Source organism: Pseudorasbora parva, chromosome 6, assembly GCF_024679245.1.
Source record: "Pseudorasbora parva isolate DD20220531a chromosome 6, ASM2467924v1, whole genome shotgun sequence".
Lineage (NCBI taxonomy): Eukaryota > Metazoa > Chordata > Actinopteri > Cypriniformes > Gobionidae > Pseudorasbora > Pseudorasbora parva.
The window spans coordinates 48,661,606-48,689,507 of record NC_090177.1 but is presented as its reverse complement, the minus strand read 5'-3'; the positions used below and the strand labels follow the sequence as shown (position 1 = coordinate 48,689,507).

The window sequence follows — 27,902 nt, the reverse complement described above, 5'->3', positions numbered from 1 at the left end:
ATGATTACATATTGACGCATAAAACTTCGTATAGAGAGGAGCGATCAGGGCGTCACCACGGTAATTTCAGTGAAAATAGAGTTGTGTCAAAGAGATTCGAACCAATGCATATGTCAAAAGTTGATAGAACTTGTCATGAGAGAGCTGACCGAGATTTAGTGTGCAATTACTGCTTTAATATTGGGCATTGGAAAAATAAGTGTCCGGTTTTGGCCGCAAAGCTGAAGTCCAGCCAAAAGAACAAGTTGCATGTTAATGTTAATCCTGTGTTAATGACTGAGACTACTCCAATTTCAAATGAGGTTGAGAGGGGCAGATCTTTGGAAGAAGGAAAATCAGTGTCTGATTCAAAAACCGTAAACACAAAATTTGCTCCGTTTATTTCACAAGGTTTTGTTTCTCTGACTAATTCTGAGGTTAAAGTTCCAGTTTCAATTTTGCGAGATACAGGTTCCTCGGAATCCTTTATTCTTGAATCTGCCTTACGTTTTTCAGAGACATCCAGTGAAGGGAGGAATGTTCTGATCAGGGGGATTGGGTTGCAGACTCTTTCTGTTCCTTTGCACAGGGTAAATCTGACGTCGGAGTTGGTTTGTGGAGAAGTGACCCTGGGAGTGCGTCCATCATTACCAGTGGAGGGTGTCATGGTAATTCTTGGAAATAATTTAGCTGGAGGTAGGGTATGGCATGATGTAATACCACCACCTCTTGTAGTGCCTACTCCACTGGTTAAAAAGTCTGATGCGCTTAAACAAAAATTCCCTGAGGTGTTTACAGCGTCTGTAGTAACTCGTTCAAAACGTCGTGAGATGTCTTGGGAGGAAAGGGAAGTGAAAAAATGTGTTGTGCCTGGTTTATCAGCTCTTTCTCCAATTTCTCATAGGGAGTTGGTGATAGCACAACAGAATGATCCTGGGTTACAGCAGTTATTTGATGTTGTGATCTCATCCCAGGAGGTAGGAGATGCTGTCGGTGGGTATTTCATTCAAGATGAGGTTCTCTTGAGGAAATATGTGCCTTATAAGAGAAGTTTGATGGAGGAAGCTGTGATTCAAGTTGTGGTGCCAAAACCATTTCGAGAGGTGGTAATGCGAAGTGCACATGGTAAGGTTGTAGGTCATTTAGGAGTGAATAAAACTTATGACCGAGTTTTGCGACAGTTTTATTGGCCTTGCTTAAAGAAAGATATTTCAGCTTTCATTAAAACGTGCCATACATGTCAGCTAACCGGCAAGCCAAACCAATCTTTGAAACCAGTGCCTTTGTGTCCTATAACTGTTACAAACAAACCTTTTGAACATCTGATAATTGACTGTGTTGGACCGTTACCGACGTCTAAATCAGGTAACACGTATTTACTTACGGTGAGGTGTCAGGCAACTCGGTACCCAGCAGCCTATCCAATTCGAAAGATTACCACTAAAGTAGTTGTAAAAGCGTTAACCCAATTTATTTCTATTTTTGGGATACCTAAAACCATTCAGAGTGATAAAGGTACCAACTTCACATCACGTATGTTTGCTGAGATTTTGAGAGTGCTTAAGGTAAAACACAATCAATCAAGTGCTTATCATGCGCAAAGTCAGGGGGCGCTCGAACGGTTTCACCAAACATTAAAGGCGCTGTTACGTGCTTACTGTGTGGAGTTGAATCGCGACTGGGAGGAAGGGTTACCGTGGTTGTTGCTTGCAGCTAGAGAAGTACAGCAGGAGAGTTTGGGTTTTAGCCCAAACGATCTGGTTTTCGGTCATAGTGTACGTGGTCCTCTTTCTGTTTTGCGGGAGGAATTAGGGGAAAAGGATCCTCCGGAAAAACTGTCAGAATATGTCAACGGTTTCCGTAGGCGCTTGTTTTTGGCGGGAATAGGTGCTCAGAAAAATCTCATTGGTGCTCAGAGTAAAATGAAGAAGCACTTTGATAAACATGCAGAATGTCGAGAGTTTACACCAGGTGATCAGGTGTTGGTTATGTTTCCTTCGCCTGGATCTCCTTTTGGTGCACGATTTACTGGTCCATACACTGTTCTTCGTAAGATGACTGATCAAAACTATCAAATTGAGACTCCAGATCGCTGATGAGATTGAATAGTATGTTGTAGTGTTTGAGTTGTTCGTTTTTTTTCTTTTTTCTGTGCTGTCTTTGCTGCCTTAAATTTGCTTCCAGGATCCGGATTGCTGGGGGTAACGAGAGCAGAGTGGAAGAATGGAAGTGACTGAGGAAAACACTATCATACTGGATTTGGAGGTTATATTTAAAACGGAAGTATTTGTTGTTTTGTTTAAACTTATTGTTTAAAGTTTTGATCCTTATCTGGTGATGGCGGATTTTTTTAAACGGGGGTGTGTGACGGTTCCGTCAGTTTGTTTGATCCTGAGTTACAGGTGATTGCCTGAGGGAAGGCGTGGTTTCGCACCTGAACCTAATCATGTCCCTTTAGGAGGGACTGGATCAAACCGAGCAGGGGGAAGAGCACGTTTGGGCCTGGCATTGAATGCAGGAGTGATTTGTCCATCGTTTGTTCATCATGAGAGTGCCTGAGATCTGATGTTATGTTGGAGTTGGAGGGAGACCACAGCCGCATCGGAGTATCACGGTGATTCATCTTCCCCGTGTCGATCCGCATCACCTGTTCGTTATTTGGTTGGATTGATTACATGCATTTCATACTTGCACTTGCACGCTTACATACTGACTAACATGTACACTGAATATTCAACATTTTATGTTAATATTACTTTAGTGTATTAAACATTATTCTTTATACAGCGGTTGTGTGGCGTCTCCCTTTGTTTGTTGCGGTTTACGATTGGAAATCGTAACACAGTAAAGCCAGAATATACTTGTAGGCTTCCATACTTGTAGAGATGCTGATTTAAGAAAAAAATTGCAGTGGTCTTTTAATTTTTTTTCTCCCAGAGCTGTATAGATATTGTAGTGTTTTACTTATCTAAACTTTTTAGGGAAGAAAAACAAATAATCAAATAAAATAAAAATCAATGTTTAGTCTTTAGTGTGTTTGTTACAAATGAATTGATCATTATTAAAGCTACAAATGTAGTTCAGTTAAGAACAGTGAGTGATTACCTTTTTTCTTTTATTGTTTCATTAACATAAATATAAAGACCTAATTCACAGATCTAATATAATGTGAGACATCATTTCCCCAACTGCTCCCCAAATGTTCACTTAAAACTGCATTAAGTTAGCCTGACAAGCCAGAGCCACATCAGGAAGTTAGCTCTGGGAACTCACCATTGACAGGGCTCAGTCCGAGGGGCGGGATAAACGGTTGTCTTTCAAACTACCTCTGCACGCGATAGGATAGCGCTACAACCAACCTTCTCGGAACCTTCTCTGCCGTCATTATGTTAAGCCCCGCCCACTGGCTCTACACACAATGTGTTTGGCCTGACCAGAGTTTGGTTTTTTACAGCTCAGAAGTGTATTTAGAGTTGCTAGACTAAACTCATGGCAAATTAGATTTGCTGCCGCTAGGGTGCGTCTAGATTTGTAAAATAGCATTATGTAACATTTGCAGTAAGATATCCCAAAACCACTAGGCCAATACTACATATTTTGTTCAGTTGAGAACCTTCAATATCCCAAATGTTTCCAACTATTTGTAAATCGTGAGAAAATTGCTATTTTAACCAAGGAACCGGGACGTGTGAGGGCGTCGCCTAACGATGTCATCATATCTCTTAACCCTCGGTTTCTGGTTTTATTCTGCTGATGCGCTTTACTCCGACTGTAGTGTTAACAAGTGTCACAGCAGCCGCTGAGTGAACGCACAGAGTAACGTCATAACATAATTTAAAACTCACTCAAATGTGTTATATGATAAACAGAACTGCGTTACCTCATACTCATTACCAGAAAAGCAGAAATGGTGCCGGCGACTATGGCATAATCAAAGTTTTTCGCGCTGCTCGTGAGGCTTGTGTTGTTCATCTCATTAACAATCACTCCAGCAGCCTTGCTCAGCTCCACAACACTCGCTCCTGCTCTGCTTCACACTGCAGTAACGTCAATAGGGATGTAATGATAAATTGTTATATCGCATTAATAAAATGTGACTATATGTATCATTGATGGAAACGATATGATTTGCAATATAGTTGTTTAATCCAAGGCTCAACTTGCTGTAGTAAGCCTATTTATAAGGTATAATTTACCCAGACACAAATTTACAAATGTACCTCAAATGTAAATTCTGTCATAATTCTCACCATAATGTCGTTTTTTGTTTAACTTCCAAACACAAATGAAGATATTCTTTATGAAACCCATTTTAAAGTCCATTACTCTCAAACTTAAACGATGCAAAAAATAAAGTAATCAAGTGGTCTAATCCAAATCTTCTGAAATCTTCAAGTCTTCTGAATAGACACAATGGCTTTATGTGGTGAAAATATTTAAAGCTACACTGTGTGATAATTTCCCCCATCTAGTGGTGAAAAGGTATATGACCAACCAGTGATTATTAGTTTCTGTTCCTCTCAAGTCCGATTTTGTTTTAACTCCTACAGTGGCCAATTTAGTCCAAGATTAACATGGCATCCAGTTCAACCTCGTCCATGAGTGCCATCGAGTGTTAAAACGCGAAAGGCGAAGCTTGAATTTACGGGTATGTCCCTCTTTGGCTAATGTACTTTCAAGATGGAGGGGCAACATGGCGACCGGCATTCGAACCCCTCACCCGTATGTATTTTCAATGTTATATTATAAACTTACGAGAATACTTTATTACTTGAAAGAAGTGCATTACATCACATTACATACATTAATTAGCACATATTTTTGAAAGAACTAAGTGTTTTTAGCTAAGAATAAACTAAAAAAGTTACACAGTGTAGCTTTAACACAGTGAACATTCTGTAGTAAACACAGACGTTCAAATGATTGCGTGACGTGCGAAAACAACATGAAAGTGAGTTAAAATTATTGGATGAGCTAAACATTTACAGTTTGAGAGCGGCCATTTTGACACACTTTCTTGCGATTAGGACTGTGATTGATTGCATTGATCATCTGAAATGCATGCACTGCTGGAATGACCCTCTTCAAAGTGAGAGCGCAAACATTATTTAAAGTGGCACTCCTCCAAAGTCAAAGCGCAAACACCATTTAAAGCGGCAATCCTTAGTGAAAGCGCAAACATAATTTAAATCACCAGATCACATTTAGTTTTAGTAGTATGATTATTCAAAGCAGTTTAGATGGTTCATTCTTACACTGCATTAATAGCAGGAACCGCAGGACATAGCGAGCATGAGCAATGCTGCCTGCATTGAAAGTGCGAGTAATTCGTGAGGGATTTTTGTTTTTTAATTTACAGAGTTTCAGTGACACTATTACATTAATAATCTCATTACATAGAATCATACAATGACAAAACATAATGTTAAATATAATTAATAATAATGCAATGGGGGAATATTTGTGGGTCCTGATAATAATACACAAATAAAAATATAATAACAATAAAAAAGTACAAAATAAAAATAAAAACTTTATTTCGGCTTATCGGGATACATATCGTATCGGGATACATATCGTGTCGGGAGTTCAGTATCGAGATACATATTTAATCGTGACACGAGTGTATCGTTACACCCCTAAACGTTAATAATCACTTCCATGAACATGATTTCTGAGTCCTATCCCGATTTTTTTCCTACCGGCTGTGAGGTGAAGACCACATGTCCCAAGATCTTTCCCAAAACTGACCTGATTGTCGCTTGTGCAGATTAATATTAAGATCTGTTTGATCTTTCTGAATTGTAGAAATTAACCAAATGATACAAGGATCAGCAGTTGTTTCTGCACTGAAAGTAAATCCAGACACGATTAAAATCAACGTTTGGGAAGCCAAATTTTCAGTATTTTTTGCACAAAATAATAAATCATGTCAATAAAACCCTAATTTTAGTGTTTAGGATGTTATAATCTATATACATAAAAGTGACATACACATTTTTATATAAATATGGCAGCGATAAGGTACAGTAATGGTTTTATTTGGTGTATTCTTTGCTAACAATCTTTCATTCTTATCCCGAGGTTACCATTGTCAGCTGGATCTGCTCCAAATCCAGATCAGATGGTGGACCTGCACCTAGACATCAACGCAGCCCTAAATGTCAACAGATAACATGTCAACTAGACAACTCCTAGAGACGGATCCCCTGTGAGGAACTTGCTAACAGCCATCAACACAGATCCTCTGTCCTCTGCACAGACCCCTAAGGCCAGCTTCAACTCCATGTCGGCATGTTGTATCCTGATCTTCAAGCTGGTGGATCTAGATGAAATATTCTGAATTATTGCAATCCATAGTCTGACTTGTAATGCAGCCTGAATCATATTCACACCATGTTCGTTGGCCAGAGACAACTGGTCCCCCAACTCAGCCTGGTTTCTACCAAGGGTTTTTTCTTCTCCATTTCTGTCACCTGATGGATTTTGGGTTCCTTGCCACTGTCGCCTTAGGCTTGCTTAGTTTGGGACGCTTAATATTCTACAATAGGGGTGGGCTATATACTGGTAGATATGATTAACTGGTAGAAATGTATCAACTGCTACTGATTTTGGACCATCATCTCTATCGTAGTTACGTTGCTGTTCTGCTTGTGTGGTAATGAAATCTTATCATCTGCCTGCATTTTTAAGCATTATGGTTAAAAAACAAGGGATTTTAAACTGCTAAAGTGCAGTAAGCAGTGAAAGACACCTCATTTGACGACTTGTGCACGCTGTCAGAGAGACTGTTTCTAAGCACAATTTTTTTGTATCATTGGCAGCAAGAATTACAAAATGTCTATGGTATTTCTAATGTCTATATAATATTGATTTAATTGCACTGATGCTATTGGAGGAGAACTGAACTGCGCTGGATCATGTTTTCTGCAAAGCTGCTTTATAGCAAATTGAACTGATTTCATAATTGATGAACCTTACACAGTTATTGAACAGAACTGAATCAACACTGACCTGACTTCAGCTGTGACACTATTTTCTTTTTAGGGCTGCTTTACTGCAGAATTTAACTCTGTTTGAATAATTAAATAATTATTTTCATGTTTATTCCTGTAAATCTGCTTTGAAACTTTATAAAGCATTAACAAAGAAAGGTAACTTGAATTGTGCAATGGCCTGATTGTTGACCAGATTTGGCAAACAGCATGTGGGCCACATGAGGATTGTGTAAAAGACCAACTGTGGCCCACATTAGGGTCAGTTCTGGTTTATATCAGCCAAAGCAAGGTATTAGATCTGGGCCTGACCTGGGCCAGAATTAAATTTAACTGTGAGCCATATGTGGGCCATTTCTGCTTCATGTGTTTTGTTCATGGCTGACATGTGGCATTGCTATTGCTTGATTGTGGCCCAAATCTGGGAAAAAAAAGTGGACCACTCAAGTGCCATCATTTCACACGGTATGTGGGCCAGAGCAAGGTATTAGATATGGGCCAGACCTGGGCCAGAATTAAATTTAACTGTTAGCCAGATGTGGGCCATTTCTGCTTCATGTGTTTTGTTCATGGTTGACATCTGGCATTGCTATGGCTTGATTGTGGCCCAAATCTGGCAAACAAGAGCGGACCGCCCAAGTGCTATTATTCCATGTGGTATGTGGGCCAGAGCAAGGTATTAGATCTGGGCCGGATCTAATACCTACACATGAAGCAGAACTGGCCCACATCTGGGCAACAGTTGTGGGCCAGTTCTGCTTCATGCGTTTTGTTCATAGCTGATATGTGGCATTGCTATGGCTTGATTGTGGCCCAAATCTGGCAAACAGGAGCGAACCGCCCAAGTGCCATCATTTCACACAGTATGTGGGCCAAAGCAAGATATTACATCTGGGCCGGATCTGGGCCAGAATTCAAATAAACTGTTGCCCAGATGTGGGCCATTTCTGCTTCATGCGTTTAGTTTATAGCTGACATGTGGCATTGCTATGGCTTGATTGTGGCCCAAATCTGGCAAACAGGAGCGGGCCGCCCAAGTGCCATCATTTCACACAGTATGTGGGCCAAAGCAAGGTATTACATCTGGGCCGGATCTGGGCCAGAATTAAAATAAACTGTTGCCCAGATGTGGGCCATTTTTGCTTCATGCGTTTTGTTCATGGCTGACATGTGGCGTTGCTATGGCTTGATTGTGGCCTAGATCTGGCAAACAGGAGTGGACCACCCAAGTGCCATCATTCCACGTGGTATGTGGGCCAAAGCAAGGTATTAAATCTGGGCCGGATCTGGGCCAGAATTCAAATGAACTGTTGCCCAGATGTGGGCCAGTTCTGCTTCATGCGTTTTGTTCATGGCTGACATGCGGCGTTGCTATGGCTTGATTGTGGCCTAAATCTGACAAACGTGAGTGGACCGCCCAAGTGCCATCATTCCATGCGGGTAGTGGGCCAGATGAAAGTGTCAAGTATGGGCCGGATCTGGGCCAGAGCAATTTTGCTATCTGGGCCAGATGTGGGCCAGTTCTGCTTCATGCGTTTTGTTCATGGCTGACATGCGGCGTTGCTATGGCTTGATTGCGGCCTAAATCTGGCAAACGGGAGCGGACCGCCCAAGTGCCATCATTCCACGCGGGTAGTGGGCCAGATGAAAGTGTAAAGTGTGGGCCGGATCTGGGCCAGAGCAATTTTGCTATCTGGGCCAGTTCTGCTTCATGCGTTTTGTTCATGGCTGACATGCGGCGTTGTTATGGCTTGATTGTGGCCTAAATCTGACAAACGGGAGTGGACCGCCCAAGTGCCATCATTCCACGTGGGTAGTGGGCCAGATGAAAGTGTAAAGTGTGGGCCGGATCTGGGCCAGAGCAATTTTGCTATCTGGGCCAGATGTGGGCCAGTTCTGCTTCATGCGTTTTGTTCATGGCTGACATGCGGCGTTGTTATGGCTTGATTGTGGCCTAAATCTGACAAACGGGAGTGGACCGCCCAAGTGCCATCATTCCACGCGGGTAGTGGGCCAGATGAAAGTGTCAAGTTTGGGCCGGATCTGGGCCAGAGCAATTTTGCTATCTGGGCCAGATGTGGGCCAGTTCTGCTTCATGCGTTTTGTTCATGGCTGACATGCGGCGTTGCTATGGCTTGATTGTGGCCTAAATCTGACAAACGGGAGTGGACCGCCCAAGTGCCATCATTCCACGCGGGTAGTGGGCCAGATGAAAGTGTCAAGTGTGGGCCGGATCTGGGCCAGAGCAATTTTGCTATCTGGGCCAGATGTGGGCCAGTTCTGCTTCATGCGTTTTGTTCATGGCTGACATGCGGCGTTGCTATGGCTTGATTGCGGCCTAAATCTGGCAAACGGGAGTGGACCGCCCAAGTGCCATCATTCCACGCGGGTAGTGGGCCAGATGAAAGTGTCAAGTGTGGGCCGGATCTGGGCCAGAGCAATTTTGCTATCTGGGCCAGATGTGGGCCAGTTCTGCTTCATGCGTTTTGTTCATGGCTGACATGCGGCGTTGCTATGGCTTGATTGCGGCCTAAATCTGGCAAACGGGAGCGGACCGCCCAAGTGCCATCATTCCACGCGGGTAGTGGGCCAGATGAAAGTGTAAAGTGTGGGCCGGATCTGGGCCAGAGCAATTTTGCTATCTGGGCCTGCTCCTTAAAATGACACCTTTGCTTTGTATTTTGGATAAAACTGACATCTCATCTTTTACCATTTTAATATCTTCATTAAAATCAAACCCGTCATTTAAAAGATTAAAATACCTTTGTAGTCGTTTTTGCAGCCCCATCATGCGTCGTTTAAATCTATTCTTTTTGTCTCTGCCTGTCTTTCTAAAAAAAAGTCTTGTCCGTTCCTTCACCATCTCCCACCACTGTGCACGTGAGTCATAAAAGTCTTGGAGGGTCTGCCATTGGCTGAACTGCTCCCTATATTCTCTGACTACCTCCTCATCTTCTAAGAGGGAGCAGTTCAGCTTCCACAGACCTCCCCCTACTGTCACACCAGTGGGCAGTGAAAGAGTGCAAGATAGCATTAAGTGGTCTGAGAAGAAGAGTGGGGTCAATGTAGCATCGGTTGGCGGGAAATCTCTTGTAAATAGGTAGTCGATTCGAGAGGCTTTGGTGCCGTCACCACTGAACCAGGTGAAGCCCTCCTCTCTTTGATGCATTATTTTAAAACAGTCAACTAACCTAAAATCTCTAACTAAGCTTTGTAATAAAACCGATGTCTTATCAATCTTAAAATCATCTCCCACCCTCTTTCTGTCCTTCTTTGATAAAACACAGTTAAAATCCCCTGCTACCACTAAAGGAGCCCTACCTAGCATGTGGGGCTGCAGGTCTTCTAAAAACTCATACCTTTCATTTTTATCCGTAAAACCATATACATTTAAAACGTTAAAATCCTTACCTAAAAAAGTCAGATTTGCTAAAATTGCCCGCCCGTCCTTCACCACAGTGCTGCCCTTCACCAAGATATTCTTATTGTTAATTAAAATAGCAACACCATCATTTTTGTTAAAATTGGACCCGCTCCAAATGGAAGGTCCTGGGGTCCAGAGCTCCTCCCATTTCCTGTAATTTGGTAAAAACGGCAAACCACATTCTTGCAATAAAAACACATCTGACTTAAAATATTTTAAAAAGGATAAGACGCTCTGTGCTCGCATATTGCTCTTCACACTTCTCACATTAATTGTAGAGATAGTGAGAGCCATGAGCAGTATGGCTAAAAAGGTACAAGTCATTTAAAAGATAAAACAAGAGTGGACTACAAAGACAGAATTAAAATCATGTTACATCTTGTTGCACTTCTCTTTCCTTTTCCCCAGAAATACTGGAATCAGGAAGGCAAGTGCTTGGCGCCTCAGGAGCCACAGAGGGGAACTCTTGCCACTCCTTTGGCGACGATGTTCTTAGCTTTATGTGCAGAAAAGAGACTTCATTTGGAGATTCTGGGGGCCACATACGGTCTAGATCTTCCGAAGAGGAACTATCTAGCCGATGCGATGCCCTCAGCCTTTTCTCCTCTGTTTGAACCAGAGGAGATCTCGCAGACCTTCTCTGCACTTGAGCATTGGGGAGAGAACAATCAGTTCCACTCCCACTGTCCACAACACTCAGCTCCGGGACTGTTTCTAGGGAGGAAGCCGTTTCCTCCTCTTCCTCCTCCATTTTCTCTTTACTTTCTTCTTGAGGATTGGCTTCCTCCCCTCGTTCAACTGCTAAAATTGACTCCGCCCCTGTGGCCACCCCACTTCCTCCTTCCTGTCCAATCCCTGAGGCTGGCTGGGATATTGAATTTCCCGCCAAAACCTCAGGGCCCGCCTCCTCACTTGTTTGTACATTGGGTGGGGCGGCCATTTTGTTGTTTTTCAACTTGTTGGCAAAACTTTTAGGGCAATCTCTGTAGAGATGGGTTGATTCTCCACAGAGGTTACACTTTCTGCCATTTTGGCACTCTTCAAAGGTGTGTCCAATTTCTCTACACTTTCTGCATATTACTTCCTGACATGCCTCGGCGAGATGTCCAAGTTTGCCACATTTGCGGCAAAGCTTGGGCATCCCTTGGTAGTGGATGTAGCCTCTATTCTCGCCCAACACAATCATTGATGGTATTTGACTCAGACCATGGTAGCTGTTGGGATCTGCCCATTGTTTGATGGGCACTCTCCACGCACAGCTCCAGATACCGTCCTCATCTAAAACCTTGACTGGTGGTCCACGAATAGAGCAGTATCTTGCCAACCATACAACAATATCCTCTCCACTCACAGTTTCATTAAACATCCTGACAATCACCACTTTCAGTGAATTATCAGTTAGCTTTTCCACTGTGAACATGGAGAAATTGGCTTTACATGTTTCAAACCGAGACCAGAAAGTACTCAACAGAGAAGCAGATGTAAAACTCACATCAAAACCATGGTTCAGGGGCAGAGTCAATAAACAGTTTATGTCTGTAGCTTTAAAACCCAGAGTCTGTTGGATGTACTTCCTGGAAAAGTCCAGTCTGGACATGCCCTGGAGAGTACCATCCTCTTTTCTTTTAAATTTAAAACGCACACTGTGGTGCCTCCTCACGCCGGCACGAGCAGCCGACATGATGGAGGCACCAACAACACGCTGCGGCTAAAATCAAGCAATAAAATAAGCAATAATTTAAATAAATAAACAAATAAATAAATAAATAATATAAAAACCTGCTTACCTTTAAAAACAAGTAGATTCCTCGAAGAACGAGTCGTCCCCTAAAAGCCGCTTGTCAATGTACCTCCTGAAGGCTGTATGTCCCGTGTGACAAGCAACACACGAGACAAAGGTCCAACAAGAGGCGATCGCTGTCTCTACCGTCAGACCAGACCACTTGATCTTAGCCAAAAGGCCGAGAAGCGATGACACAATGACGCAGCCAGTGCAGAAAGATTCTCTGGAGTCTGACTGTCCGTCCAGATCGGAAAAAAAGTGGGAATTTCGATTCAGCTTGGCGGCGGCAGGCCGAAACCTACGGGCTGGGCGAGGCGGGGTCTGCTAGAACGGCTATAGCTCTTGGACGGAACGAGACAATTTCACCCAAGCCGGTACACCCGTGCACGGGCTCAGTCTGGGGTCAGGCGAGAAAGGACGCGGTGAATGGCCACCTAGTGGCGCTTTAAAATGAAAAAGCAACAACATGAGAGCGGCTATAGGCGAACGTATGTCGCGTGCTTTTTCACAGCACGCGCACGAGACAGTCGTACCATACGACAGAAAACCTCCATCCGAACAACTTTGCCTTTGGGACCACTGCTGTCAATCAACTCGTCCGTTGAATATCAAAGTTTGTGGGAAAAACCACATTCGGCAAACCGGTCGCAGGTTTCGACAACCTCGATGAAAACAAACGCAGTTCAGTTCTCTGAACTCTCCGGGTCACTGGCTGACACAGCAGAAAGAGACAGAAACATAACAAAACTGGTGCAACTTCACCCTTTGGGGCAGTGGGCGGCGCCACAAGCGTCAAGAACCGCGCGCTTTTTCCCTCCACGCTATCTGCTTTTAACCAGTGTGTACAGGGGAGAGCGCGAACGCAGTCCCCCACTACCATAAATTATGCAGTCGAGATTCCCACATTTGGGGAATTCGCAGGGGTCAGCACAACCGGAGTGCAATGGCCGAGCCTCGCCCTGGGTGAACCACCTTCCTGATCATGGTGTCTCCCCTGCCAGGTAAGTATGAGTTGCCTGGCCTCCAGGCAGAGGCGCCCTATCCCCCTTCGCCATCCTCAAACACGGTGACCTTCCCCTCCCCCAAGAAAAGGAAGGACGGGGCACCTTCCATTGCTTGACTGCTGCGTGCGTGCGTGACCTTGATTTGAATCAGGTGTCCCTAATCCATCCAACACAAACCCCTGATTCGACTCATCAGCTCGTTGGTAAAGACTCTCAAATAAGAGGGACATCAAAAAACGTGCTGTGACGGTGATGAGTCAGCCGGCCGGCAACCGACGCTTTTGTTCTTCTTTTTTCCCTATGCTCATATGACCGCAGCTTGCTGCTTTCTCTGTGGCACGGTCATCGTTGCGTCACCTCATCGTCATTCTGTATGCGCTTCCTGCGTATTTCTGTATTCTCTGACAAAATTCCAGTGGTGTTGTTGGTTCTTCTATTAGTCACAACAATTCGCAGTCCCCAAAAAGGGGAAGCACACCGTTCCTGGAGGCACTGCAATACCAGGTCGATGCGTGGAGTGGACGGAGCAAGCCCCGGTTCCGGCTCCATGTGCCAAAAATCAATTTAATATGCAGTCCCCGGATAGGGGACGTATCAGATATTAAACTGATAAGAACAGATTTTTTTTTTTTTTTTTTTTTTTTTTTTTATTCACATACAACTCAAAATTACATACACATATTATCTCATCTCATTCTCTTTCCATTCGTCATCATATAACCCAAACAACCCTTTACACCTCTCTTTAGCTGCATGTTTCCCCCATCTTTGTATATCCCACCTAATCCTTGCCCTTACTTCATACTCCACTCCCCGTATTACCCCTTCTTCTGACCTTTTCCCTTTCCCCCTACATATTCCCTGTCTTTCCTCCCAAAGTCCTTTTTTGACCAAACTTATTATTAACCACAGCATATAAGCCACTTTCCCTTCCCCCTTCTTACTTCTTATTCCACCGATTACATTCTCCCCCGACACCTTAAAATTTTCTGAGATCACCCCTAACACCCTCTTTCCCCTCCCCCACACCCTCTGTGCAAACCCACACTCCCAAAAAGTATGTTTTATTGTCTCTTCTTCCCAACACCCCTCCCTTGGGCACTTTCCATCTTTTGCTATACCGTGCCTATACATGATCTCTTTTACGGGCAAACGCCTCAAAAAACACAACCAATTAAGATCTTTTAAGTCATTATCAAGATTTTTGGGTTGAATATTCAACCACACCTCCCTTGAGACCCCACCCGAACTACACTAGACACCCTCTCCCTTACCTTTCCATACAACATCCTCTGGTCCAAACACACTGTTATCTCCTTACTCTCAGGATATTTACTCATCCATTTAACTGCATGCCTATAATGCCACGGCTGCGTTTCCGACCTTGGACCCTCATTGGACCACCTCATCACGTGCCTTGCTTGATAAGAAAAAAATAACCTAAGAAAAAACCAAGACGGATGCTCAGCAGTCCCCGCTAACTGGGCCAAGATTGAAGACACAAAAAAACAATCAAGCTTTAAAGGAACATGAGGTACATCCCGCCCTCCTTCCTTAATCGAATTAAACATTTCAGTTCTTTTTACATATTCATATCTTCCTCCCCAGACAAACGTAAATATTAACCTTATTACTGACTTCCTCATACTAGCCGGCAAAGGATAAATGACAGCCAAGTACTGAAACACTGACAACACCTCTATCTTCAGTACCAAAACTTTCCCCCACAATGTCAATCTTCGCCCTTTCCACCTTGCTAGCCTCTTCTGCACCGAAACAATGCGCTCTTCCCAATTCAGAGTAGCTGAGCCTTCATTCTGAAATCTTATACCCAAAATTTTTAAAGGCCCCTCACACACCTGCAACCCCCCAATTCCATTCCGTCTTTGCCTAAACTTCCCAAAAAACTTAACAGCTGATTTTGAAATATTTAGACTAGCCCCAGATGCTAAGGAAAACTCCTCAAACAAATGCAATGCCCTCTCAAGACACTTGTCTGAATCCAACAGTAGTGTAGTATCATCTGCGTACTGCGATAGTTTCACTACCGCCCCCTTACCTCCTGGTACCCGCAGACCTTTTATTCTGCCATCTCGCCTTATCGCCTGAGCCAATGGCTCCATATAGAGAACAAAAAGTAAAGGAGAGAGAGGACACCCCTGTCTCACTCCCTCCCACACATCAAAGCTCTGTCCTAATGCCCCGTTCACCTGCACCAAACACCTAGCCCCAGTATACAGCGTTCTAATCCACCCTATATATCCCTCACCCAAACCCATCCTCTCCATTACCTTAAACAGAAACCATCTATTCACCCTATCAAAGGCTTTAGCCTGATCTAAGCTAACCACCATCAATGGTAACTCCCTATCCTCCACCCATGCTATAACATCCCTGATCAGCTGAAGATTCCACTTAATGCTGCGACCCTCAACTCCACATGTTTGATCAACATGCACCACATGGGGAAGGGCTTTCCTCAATCTGTCTGCCAACACCTTTGCTATAATCTTATAGTCCACTGTAAGCATTGTGAGCGGCCTATAATTTGTTATGTCCGACCTTTCGCCTTTTTTATATAGAAGAGTTATCACTCCAGTTGCCATTGAACCACTCATACTTTTATTTTCTAACACTTCCCGCACCACCTCCATCAAATGAGGACCTAAAATATTGAAAAACCTAACATAAAATTCAACTGGTAGGCCATCAATCCCTGGCACCTTACCTTTACTCATCCTTCTCAATGCTCCTTCCACCTCTTCCAATGTTATTGGAGAATTTAACTCAGCCCCAACCTCATCAGGGACTACGCTAGACAGGAAATTAACAAAAAAATCACTTTTCTCCTTTACTATCTCTCTTTTACTGAAAAATTGTTGAAAATACTGACCCACATATTCAGTTATCTCTTCGGTTTTCCCCAGAATCTCCCCTTCCTTATCCTTTAACTCAACAATTATTTGCTTCTCTTTTTGATCCCTTACTGACCTAAAAAACCCAGCATTACACGCCTCCCCATTCTCCCTTGTCTCATGTCTCCTTTTCAACAAAAAACGTTTAGCTTGATCTTCATACAAACCCTTTATCTGTCTCTTCAGCAAGTTAACCCTATCCCAGTCAAAAGTGCCCCCAACATTATACTCTTCAAATATCAACTCTAAATCTCTCTGCAACTTCCCTGCTTGCCTCCTAAAATTGCTCATTCTTCTCTTACAGTACTTAACAATCCACTCCTTTGAACGATTTTTAACCATTTCCCACCACCCCACCACATCATCATACATGACCTTTAACCCCTCTAACCCCTTGAAAAAACATACATACTCTTCACAGAACTGCCTTTCCCTCAAAATCTCTATATTCATTCTCCAGTACCCTTTACCAAACTTCACATTTTGCCCCTTAACTACAAACCAAACCAAATCATGATCAGAAAAAAAACACAGGCTTCACTCCCCCTCCTTCCAAAACCAAACCTTTTGAAAAAAACACATAATCTAGCCTCTTTTCCACCCCCCTCGAGTTCCTCCACGTTGACATACAAACTTTTGGATTCACTCCCTGCCCCCCATCCACCAACCCATGCCCCTGCAAAACCCCTTCTAACACCATCAAACTACTATCCCCTTTGTCTCCTAACTGCAAATTAAAATCCCCTCCCATTATAATCTGTTTATTTGTTGCACAGACTGTTAACAACATTTCAAAAATATCTTTCCTCTCTTCCACTGTTTGTGGAGCATAAACTGAGAGTAATCTATATTCCCCCCCTCTCCACCTTACATCAGCCCCAATCACTCTCCCTTGTGAAACCGTAAAATAACTTCTGACTTCCAACTCTTTACCCCGAAACAAGATCCCCACTCCTGAGGAATAAACCCCTCCCACACTCCATACTGCTCCTCCCCTCCCCCATTCTTCTGTAAATTTCCTTGCATCTTGTGAACTTTTCAAATGAACCTCCTGCAAAAAAAGAATATCACATCTGCAATTTTCCAAAAAAGAAAAAAACGCTCTTCGCTTCACATTGTCTCTTAAACCTCTTACATTTATAGACCCCACAGTCAATTCGTCATTGCTCACCACTTATTCAGTCCTTAATGTCCCTTCCATCCCTCGATCCTCCAGTGGTCCCAGTGGTCCTGTGGTCCCAGTCTCAGTCCCCACCAGATCTGACCAGCATATGGGCGACACACTGAGACCAACCCCATCATCCTTCGGTTCTTCATTGTCACTACCACCCTTTCCCTGTGACAACTGAAATAAGGGTCTAGCATTGTCCATCTCGAGCCCCTCTTGACTGTCGGTAGATAGTGAATTCTCAGAACAACTCAAACTCTGCCTCGTCTCGGCTCTCACCCTCTTGCCTGGTCTCGCCTTTTCCTTCTCGGCTTTCCTGATCCGCTGACTTCCATCCCCTCTTGATCCATCCGGGTCACTTTGTCTCTCCACTTCCATCTCATCTTCCACATCCCCTGTGTACAACTCGGTGACCTTAAACTGTTCCCCATTTAACGCTTCTAAGAAAGCATCCATCACATCTTCCACTTTCTCTGCTTCTGCCTCGCTTCCTCCCTCCTTTACCACCTCAAACACCACCTTCTCTTTTATTTCTTGCTCCATTGTCTCCTGTTGGACCTCCTCCCCGTTCTTCTCCTCTGCCACTGTTTCCTCCACTCTCCTTCCTCCTCGATTCAGCTTGCGCCCGTCCTTACATTCCTTCATCAAATGTCCTAATGAGCCACAGCTGTGACATGACTTAGGAATACTGCACTCTTTTGCTGTGTGTCCCATCTTAGAACACCGCCAACATCTTTCTTCTCCACACCTGCCATCACTATGGCCATACCGTCTGCACCTTCTACAAAAAGGAGGCTGTCTTGAATAGAAAAGATATCCCTTGTCCGCTCCTATGTTGAAAAAAGCAGGAGGGTGCATGACCCCCTCAAACCCATCCTCATCCGATTTTAGGAGAAACTTGGAACTGCCTTTTCCCAGTCCATAACCCCACATTGTCCTTTATGTATCTTGCAGGTGTGAGAACTTCAGCATATTTTCCCAAAAAAGCCACCAACGCTTCATCTGTGACGTATGGGTTAAACATATGAAGAGTGATGACCCTGAAGTTAGGTCTGTCCAGACTTATCACCTCGAATTTCCCCATCAAGCCCACCTTGTCACACTTCCCAAACTTTTCCAACACCTCTTTGTATAATTCCACCGTGTTCAAAGTTAGGTCAAAACACTTCTCTTGTCTGTTGGTCTGTAGACAGTACACCTCTTTCACTTTCAACTTCAGCTTGTCCAGAAGAACCACCCGTGCAAACACATCTCTTTCCATCATCTCCACCCCCGGCGTCTTCATTTGGAAACTTAGAGTATTTCTCAGTCCCGCCCTTGGAACTGAGTACCCAGCTACACCAGCCATCATAACTTCTCAAAAGATCAAAGAAATCACGACTTGATCTTAGCCAAAAGGCCGAGAAGCGATGACACAATGACGCAGCGGCAGGGGAGCCGGCAAAGGCGACGCCCATCTGGGAAGCGGTGAGGGGGGGAGGGTTGGCAAAGGCCTTACGTCGTAGAGACCTGAAACTTTGAGGGATGGTACTAGCCACTCGCTCTACAACATCACCAAGGCTGGCCCCCCGATGGGCCCGGCACGAAATGGCTCGTAGCTCCCAAACCGCACGCCGCAGAACCAAGTGTTTTATATCATCGGAATCCTTGGCTCGAGCCGAGCGAGACGCATGCCTCGGATTCGAAGGTTGCGCTGGCGAAATTCTCGGGTATTTGGGATTTTGTGAAAAACCTACTTTTGCACACTAGTCCTAGGTCTTTTGCCCGATCTGGCCCAAACCAGTGCAGAAAGATTCTCTGGAGTCTGACTGTCCGTCCAGATCGGAAAAAAAGTGGGAATTTCGATTCAGCTTGGCGGCGGCAGGCCGAAACCTACGGGCTGGGCGAGGCGGGGTCTGCTAGAACGGCTATAGCTCTTGGACGGAACGAGACAATTTCACCCAAGCCGGTACACCCGTGCACGGGCTCAGTCTGGGGTCAGGCGAGAAAGGACGCGGTGAATGGCCACCTAGTGGCGCTTTAAAATGAAAAAGCAACAACATGAGAGCGGCTATAGGCGAACGTATGTCGCGTGCTTTTTCACAGCACGCGCACGAGACAGTCGTACCATACGACAGAAAACCTCCATCCGAACAACTTTGCCTTTGGGACCACTGCTGTCAATCAACTCGTCCGTTGAATATCAAAGTTTGTGGGAAAAACCACATTCGGCAAACCGGTCGCAGGTTTCGACAACCTCGATGAAAACAAACGCAGTTCAGTTCTCTGAACTCTCCGGGTCACTGGCTGACACAGCAGAAAGAGACAGAAACATAACAAAGCTGGTGCAACTTCACCCTTTGGGGCAGTGGGCGGCGCCACAAGCGTCAAGAACCGCGCGCTTTTTCCCTCCACGCTATCTGCTTTTAACCAGTGTGTACAGGGGAGAGCGCGAACGCAGTCCCCCACTACCATAAATTATGCAGTCGAGATTCCCACATTTGGGGAATTCGCAGGGGTCAGCACAACCGGAGTGCAATGGCCGAGCCTCGCCCTGGGTGAACCACCTTCCTGATCATGGTGTCTCCCCTGCCAGGTAAGTATGAGTTGCCTGGCCTCCAGGCAGAGGCGCCCTATCCCCCTTCGCCATCCTCAAACACGGTGACCTTCCCCTCCCCCAAGAAAAGGAAGGACGGGGCACCTTCCATTGCTTGACTGCTGCGTGCGTGCGTGACCTTGATTTGAATCAGGTGTCCCTAATCCATCCAACACAAACCCCTGATTCGACTCATCAGCTCGTTGGTAAAGACTCTCAAATAAGAGGGACATCAAAAAACGTGCTGTGACGGTGATGAGTCAGCCGGCCGGCAACCGACGCTTTTGTTCTTCTTTTTTCCCTATGCTCATATGACCGCAGCTTGCTGCTTTCTCTGTGGCACGGTCATCGTTGCGTCACCTCATCGTCATTCTGTATGCGCTTCCTGCGTATTTCTGTATTCTCTGACAAAATTCCAGTGGTGTTGTTGGTTCTTCTATTAGTCACAACAATTCGCAGTCCCCAAAAAGGGGAAGCACACCGTTCCTGGAGGCACTGCAATACCAGGTCGATGCGTGGAGTGGACGGAGCAAGCCCCGGTTCCGGCTCCATGTGCCAAAAATCAATTTAATATGCAGTCCCCGGATAGGGGACGTATCAGATATTAAACTGATAAGAACAGATTTTTTTTTTTTTTTTTTTTTTTTTTTTTATTCACATACAACTCAAAATTACATACACATATTATCTCATCTCATTCTCTTTCCATTCGTCATCATATAACCCAAACAACCCTTTACACCTCTCTTTAGCTGCATGTTTCCCCCATCTTTGTATATCCCACCTAATCCTTGCCCTTACTTCATACTCCACTCCCCGTATTACCCCTTCTTCTGACCTTTTCCCTTTCCCCCTACATATTCCCTGTCTTTCCTCCCAAAGTCCTTTTTTGACCAAACTTATTATTAACCACAGCATATAAGCCACTTTCCCTTCCCCCTTCTTACTTCTTATTCCACCGATTACATTCTCCCCCGACACCTTAAAATTTTCTGAGATCACCCCTAACACCCTCTTTCCCCTCCCCCACACCCTCTGTGCAAACCCACACTCCCAAAAAGTATGTTTTATTGTCTCTTCTTCCCAACACCCCTCCCTTGGGCACTTTCCATCTTTTGCTATACCGTGCCTATACATGATCTCTTTTACGGGCAAACGCCTCAAAAAACACAACCAATTAAGATCTTTTAAGTCATTATCAAGATTTTTGGGTTGAATATTCAACCACACCTCCCTTGAGACCCCACCCGAACTACACTAGACACCCTCTCCCTTACCTTTCCATACAACATCCTCTGGTCCAAACACACTGTTATCTCCTTACTCTCAGGATATTTACTCATCCATTTAACTGCATGCCTATAATGCCACGGCTGCGTTTCCGACCTTGGACCCTCATTGGACCACCTCATCACGTGCCTTGCTTGATAAGAAAAAAATAACCTAAGAAAAAACCAAGACGGATGCTCAGCAGTCCCCGCTAACTGGGCCAAGATTGAAGACACAAAAAAACAATCAAGCTTTAAAGGAACATGAGGTACATCCCGCCCTCCTTCCTTAATCGAATTAAACATTTCAGTTCTTTTTACATATTCATATCTTCCTCCCCAGACAAACGTAAATATTAACCTTATTACTGACTTCCTCATACTAGCCGGCAAAGGATAAATGACAGCCAAGTACTGAAACACTGACAACACCTCTATCTTCAGTACCAAAACTTTCCCCCACAATGTCAATCTTCGCCCTTTCCACCTTGCTAGCCTCTTCTGCACCGAAACAATGCGCTCTTCCCAATTCAGAGTAGCTGAGCCTTCATTCTGAAATCTTATACCCAAAATTTTTAAAGGCCCCTCACACACCTGCAACCCCCCAATTCCATTCCGTCTTTGCCTAAACTTCCCAAAAAACTTAACAGCTGATTTTGAAATATTTAGACTAGCCCCAGATGCTAAGGAAAACTCCTCAAACAAATGCAATGCCCTCTCAAGACACTTGTCTGAATCCAACAGTAGTGTAGTATCATCTGCGTACTGCGATAGTTTCACTACCGCCCCCTTACCTCCTGGTACCCGCAGACCTTTTATTCTGCCATCTCGCCTTATCGCCTGAGCCAATGGCTCCATATAGAGAACAAAAAGTAAAGGAGAGAGAGGACACCCCTGTCTCACTCCCTCCCACACATCAAAGCTCTGTCCTAATGCCCCGTTCACCTGCACCAAACACCTAGCCCCAGTATACAGCGTTCTAATCCACCCTATATATCCCTCACCCAAACCCATCCTCTCCATTACCTTAAACAGAAACCATCTATTCACCCTATCAAAGGCTTTAGCCTGATCTAAGCTAACCACCATCAATGGTAACTCCCTATCCTCCACCCATGCTATAACATCCCTGATCAGCTGAAGATTCCACTTAATGCTGCGACCCTCAACTCCACATGTTTGATCAACATGCACCACATGGGGAAGGGCTTTCCTCAATCTGTCTGCCAACACCTTTGCTATAATCTTATAGTCCACTGTAAGCATTGTGAGCGGCCTATAATTTGTTATGTCCGACCTTTCGCCTTTTTTATATAGAAGAGTTATCACTCCAGTTGCCATTGAACCACTCATACTTTTATTTTCTAACACTTCCCGCACCACCTCCATCAAATGAGGACCTAAAATATTGAAAAACCTAACATAAAATTCAACTGGTAGGCCATCAATCCCTGGCACCTTACCTTTACTCATCCTTCTCAATGCTCCTTCCACCTCTTCCAATGTTATTGGAGAATTTAACTCAGCCCCAACCTCATCAGGGACTACGCTAGACAGGAAATTAACAAAAAAATCACTTTTCTCCTTTACTATCTCTCTTTTACTGAAAAATTGTTGAAAATACTGACCCACATATTCAGTTATCTCTTCGGTTTTCCCCAGAATCTCCCCTTCCTTATCCTTTAACTCAACAATTATTTGCTTCTCTTTTTGATCCCTTACTGACCTAAAAAACCCAGCATTACACGCCTCCCCATTCTCCCTTGTCTCATGTCTCCTTTTCAACAAAAAACGTTTAGCTTGATCTTCATACAAACCCTTTATCTGTCTCTTCAGCAAGTTAACCCTATCCCAGTCAAAAGTGCCCCCAACATTATACTCTTCAAATACCAACTCTAAATCTCTCTGCAACTTCCCTGCTTGCCTCCTAAAATTGCTCATTCTTCTCTTACAGTACTTAACAATCCACTCCTTTGAACGATTTTTAACCATTTCCCACCACCCCACCACATCATCATACATGACCTTTAACCCCTCTAACCCCTTGAAAAAACATACATACTCTTCACAGAACTGCCTTTCCCTCAAAATCTCTATATTCATTCTCCAGTACCCTTTACCAAACTTCACATTTTGCCCCTTAACTACAAACCAAACCAAATCATGATCAGAAAAAAAACACAGGCTTCACTCCCCCTCCTTCCAAAACCAAACCTTTTGAAAAAAACACATAATCTAGCCTCTTTTCCACCCCCCTCGAGTTCCTCCACGTTGACATACAAACTTTTGGATTCACTCCCTGCCCCCCATCCACCAACCCATGCCCCTGCAAAACCCCTTCTAACACCATCAAACTACTATCCCCTTTGTCTCCTAACTGCAAATTAAAATCCCCTCCCATTATAATCTGTTTATTTGTTGCACAGACTGTTAACAACATTTCAAAAATATCTTTCCTCTCTTCCACTGTTTGTGGAGCATAAACTGAGAGTAATCTATATTCCCCCCCTCTCCACCTTACATCAGCCCCAATCACTCTCCCTTGTGAAACCGTAAAATAACTTCTGACTTCCAACTCTTTACCCCGAAACAAGATCCCCACTCCTGAGGAATAAACCCCTCCCACACTCCATACTGCTCCTCCCCTCCCCCATTCTTCTGTAAATTTCCTTGCATCTTGTGAACTTTTCAAATGAACCTCCTGCAAAAAAAGAATATCACATCTGCAATTTTCCAAAAAAGAAAAAAACGCTCTTCGCTTCACATTGTCTCTTAAACCTCTTACATTTATAGACCCCACAGTCAATTCGTCATTGCTCACCACTTATTCAGTCCTTAATGTCCCTTCCATCCCTCGATCCTCCAGTGGTCCCAGTGGTCCTGTGGTCCCAGTCTCAGTCCCCACCAGATCTGACCAGCATATGGGCGACACACTGAGACCAACCCCATCATCCTTCGGTTCTTCATTGTCACTACCACCCTTTCCCTGTGACAACTGAAATAAGGGTCTAGCATTGTCCATCTCGAGCCCCTCTTGACTGTCGGTAGATAGTGAATTCTCAGAACAACTCAAACTCTGCCTCGTCTCGGCTCTCACCCTCTTGCCTGGTCTCGCCTTTTCCTTCTCGGCTTTCCTGATCCGCTGACTTCCATCCCCTCTTGATCCATCCGGGTCACTTTGTCTCTCCACTTCCATCTCATCTTCCACATCCCCTGTGTACAACTCGGTGACCTTAAACTGTTCCCCATTTAACGCTTCTAAGAAAGCATCCATCACATCTTCCACTTTCTCTGCTTCTGCCTCGCTTCCTCCCTCCTTTACCACCTCAAACACCACCTTCTCTTTTATTTCTTGCTCCATTGTCTCCTGTTGGACCTCCTCCCCGTTCTTCTCCTCTGCCACTGTTTCCTCCACTCTCCTTCCTCCTCGATTCAGCTTGCGCCCGTCCTTACATTCCTTCATCAAATGTCCTAATGAGCCACAGCTGTGACATGACTTAGGAATACTGCACTCTTTTGCTGTGTGTCCCATCTTAGAACACCGCCAACATCTTTCTTCTCCACACCTGCCATCACTATGGCCATACCGTCTGCACCTTCTACAAAAAGGAGGCTGTCTTGAATAGAAAAGATATCCCTTGTCCGCTCCTATGTTGAAAAAAGCAGGAGGGTGCATGACCCCCTCAAACCCATCCTCATCCGATTTTAGGAGAAACTTGGAACTGCCTTTTCCCAGTCCATAACCCCACATTGTCCTTTATGTATCTTGCAGGTGTGAGAACTTCAGCATATTTTCCCAAAAAAGCCACCAACGCTTCATCTGTGACGTATGGGTTAAACATATGAAGAGTGATGACCCTGAAGTTAGGTCTGTCCAGACTTATCACCTCGAATTTCCCCATCAAGCCCACCTTGTCACACTTCCCAAACTTTTCCAACACCTCTTTGTATAATTCCACCGTGTTCAAAGTTAGGTCAAAACACTTCTCTTGTCTGTTGGTCTGTAGACAGTACACCTCTTTCACTTTCAACTTCAGCTTGTCCAGAAGAACCACCCGTGCAAACACATCTCTTTCCATCATCTCCACCCCCGGCGTCTTCATTTGGAAACTTAGAGTATTTCTCAGTCCCGCCCTTGGAACTGAGTACCCAGCTACACCAGCCATCATAACTTCTCAAAAGATCAAAGAAATCACGACTTGATCTTAGCCAAAAGGCCGAGAAGCGATGACACAATGACGCAGCGGCAGGGGAGCCGGCAAAGGCGACGCCCATCTGGGAAGCGGTGAGGGGGGGAGGGTTGGCAAAGGCCTTACGTCGTAGAGACCTGAAACTTTGAGGGATGGTACTAGCCACTCGCTCTACAACATCACCAAGGCTGGCCCCCCGATGGGCCCGGCACGAAATGGCTCGTAGCTCCCAAACCGCACGCCGCAGAACCAAGTGTTTTATATCATCGGAATCCTTGGCTCGAGCCGAGCGAGACGCATGCCTCGGATTCGAAGGTTGCGCTGGCGAAATTCTCGGGTATTTGGGATTTTGTGAAAAACCTACTTTTGCACACTAGTCCTAGGTCTTTTGCCCGATCTGGCCCAAACCAGTGCAGAAAGATTCTCTGGAGTCTGACTGTCCGTCCAGATCGGAAAAAAAGTGGGAATTTCGATTCAGCTTGGCGGCGGCAGGCCGAAACCTACGGGCTGGGCGAGGCGGGGTCTGCTAGAACGGCTATAGCTCTTGGACGGAACGAGACAATTTCACCCAAGCCGGTACACCCGTGCACGGGCTCAGTCTGGGGTCAGGCGAGAAAGGACGCGGTGAATGGCCACCTAGTGGCGCTTTAAAATGAAAAAGCAACAACATGAGAGCGGCTATAGGCGAACGTATGTCGCGTGCTTTTTCACAGCACGCGCACGAGACAGTCGTACCATATGACAGAAAACCTCCATCCGAACAACTTTGCCTTTGGGACCACTGCTGTCAATCAACTCGTCCGTTGAATATCAAAGTTTGTGGGAAAAACCACATTCGGCAAACCGGTCGCAGGTTTCGACAACCTCGATGAAAACAAACGCAGTTCAGTTCTCTGAACTCTCCGGGTCACTGGCTGACACAGCAGAAAGAGACAGAAACATAACAAAACTGGTGCAACTTCACCCTTTGGGGCAGTGGGCGGCGCCACAAGCGTCAAGAACCGCGCGCTTTTTCCCTCCACGCTATCTGCTTTTAACCAGTGTGTACAGGGGAGAGCGCGAACGCAGTCCCCCACTACCATAAATTATGCAGTCGAGATTCCCACATTTGGGGAATTCGCAGGGGTCAGCACAACCGGAGTGCAATGGCCGAGCCTCGCCCTGGGTGAACCACCTTCCTGATCATGGTGTCTCCCCTGCCAGGTAAGTATGAGTTGCCTGGCCTCCAGGCAGAGGCGCCCTATCCCCCTTCGCCATCCTCAAACACGGTGACCTTCCCCTCCCCCAAGAAAAGGAAGGACGGGGCACCTTCCATTGCTTGACTGCTGCGTGCGTGCGTGACCTTGATTTGAATCAGGTGTCCCTAATCCATCCAACACAAACCCCTGATTCGACTCATCAGCTCGTTGGTAAAGACTCTCAAATAAGAGGGACATCAAAAAACGTGCTGTGACGGTGATGAGTCAGCCGGCCGGCAACCGACGCTTTTGTTCTTCTTTTTTCCCTATGCTCATATGACCGCAGCTTGCTGCTTTCTCTGTGGCACGGTCATCGTTGCGTCACCTCATCGTCATTCTGTATGCGCTTCCTGCGTATTTCTGTATTCTCTGACAAAATTCCAGTGGTGTTGTTGGTTCTTCTATTAGTCACAACAATTCGCAGTCCCCAAAAAGGGGAAGCACACCGTTCCTGGAGGCACTGCAATACCAGGTCGATGCGTGGAGTGGACGGAGCAAGCCCCGGTTCCGGCTCCATGTGCCAAAAATCAATTTAATATGCAGTCCCCGGATAGGGGACGTATCAGATATTAAACTGATAAGAACAGATTTTTTTTTTTTTTTTTTTTTTTTTTTTTATTCACATACAACTCAAAATTACATACACATATTATCTCATCTCATTCTCTTTCCATTCGTCATCATATAACCCAAACAACCCTTTACACCTCTCTTTAGCTGCATGTTTCCCCCATCTTTGTATATCCCACCTAATCCTTGCCCTTACTTCATACTCCACTCCCCGTATTACCCCTTCTTCTGACCTTTTCCCTTTCCCCCTACATATTCCCTGTCTTTCCTCCCAAAGTCCTTTTTTGACCAAACTTATTATTAACCACAGCATATAAGCCACTTTCCCTTCCCCCTTCTTACTTCTTATTCCACCGATTACATTCTCCCCCGACACCTTAAAATTTTCTGAGATCACCCCTAACACCCTCTTTCCCCTCCCCCACACCCTCTGTGCAAACCCACACTCCCAAAAAGTATGTTTTATTGTCTCTTCTTCCCAACACCCCTCCCTTGGGCACTTTCCATCTTTTGCTATACCGTGCCTATACATGATCTCTTTTACGGGCAAACGCCTCAAAAAACACAACCAATTAAGATCTTTTAAGTCATTATCAAGATTTTTGGGTTGAATATTCAACCACACCTCCCTTGAGACCCCACCCGAACTACACTAGACACCCTCTCCCTTACCTTTCCATACAACATCCTCTGGTCCAAACACACTGTTATCTCCTTACTCTCAGGATATTTACTCATCCATTTAACTGCATGCCTATAATGCCACGGCTGCGTTTCCGACCTTGGACCCTCA

At 44.9% G+C, this 27,902-nt stretch overlaps 3 non-coding genes and 3 pseudogenes across 3 annotated transcripts; all 6 read right to left on the bottom strand.

Annotated features, from left to right (window-relative positions):
* Positions 1-13,026: 13,026 nt before the first annotated feature.
* LOC137079616 (U1 spliceosomal RNA) lies at positions 13,027-13,190 on the bottom strand. The gene has a single exon (XR_010905565.1). It is a non-coding gene; the product is annotated as a U1 spliceosomal RNA (small nuclear RNA).
* A 462-nt stretch (positions 13,191-13,652) lies between these two features.
* On the bottom strand, positions 13,653-13,859 carry LOC137080115 (U2 spliceosomal RNA; annotated as a pseudogene).
* A 5,828-nt stretch (positions 13,860-19,687) lies between these two features.
* LOC137079615 (U1 spliceosomal RNA) lies at positions 19,688-19,851 on the bottom strand. Its single transcript, XR_010905564.1, has one exon. It is a non-coding gene; the product is annotated as a U1 spliceosomal RNA (small nuclear RNA).
* Positions 19,852-20,313: 462 nt separating this feature from the next.
* Positions 20,314-20,520, bottom strand: LOC137080114 (U2 spliceosomal RNA; annotated as a pseudogene).
* A 5,828-nt stretch (positions 20,521-26,348) lies between these two features.
* LOC137079614 (U1 spliceosomal RNA) lies at positions 26,349-26,512 on the bottom strand. The gene has a single exon (XR_010905563.1). It is a non-coding gene; the product is annotated as a U1 spliceosomal RNA (small nuclear RNA).
* A 462-nt stretch (positions 26,513-26,974) lies between these two features.
* Positions 26,975-27,181, bottom strand: LOC137080113 (U2 spliceosomal RNA; annotated as a pseudogene).
* Positions 27,182-27,902: the final 721 nt, after the last annotated feature.